Source organism: Vombatus ursinus, unplaced genomic scaffold (assembly GCF_900497805.2).
Source record: "Vombatus ursinus unplaced genomic scaffold, bare-nosed wombat genome assembly UNPS02014812.1, whole genome shotgun sequence".
Classification (NCBI taxonomy): Eukaryota; Metazoa; Chordata; class Mammalia; order Diprotodontia; family Vombatidae; genus Vombatus; species Vombatus ursinus.
The window spans coordinates 94,779,966-94,780,337 of NW_020954590.1; positions in this window are offsets into that span (position 1 = coordinate 94,779,966).

Genomic DNA, 372 nt, shown 5'->3' on the forward strand with positions numbered 1-372 from the left:
ACATGCTACTCAGAATCTTATTGTTATTTTCCCCTTAATTCCACTAAATGGTGATTGTTTCAGTTCCATTAGAATCTCCAGATCTTGGGTAGAAATGTTTTAGAGTGTCTATTACTGCTTCTAATGGTCTAGCACTAATGACATACCCCTACAGAAAGGAATAGGTCAAAATTTCAATGAATCTGTGATCTCCTTCAAATGAAACAGATCACAAACTATGCCTTGTTGTCCTCAAATCAATTCAACAAACATTCACTAAATGCCTACTATGTGTCAGGTACTGTGCTTTTTGTAGCTAGTTCTTGGACTTGGATTACCCGTCAGTTTTCCTTCATTCTCTACACATAGGCACAGTGCCTTGCACATAGTAGG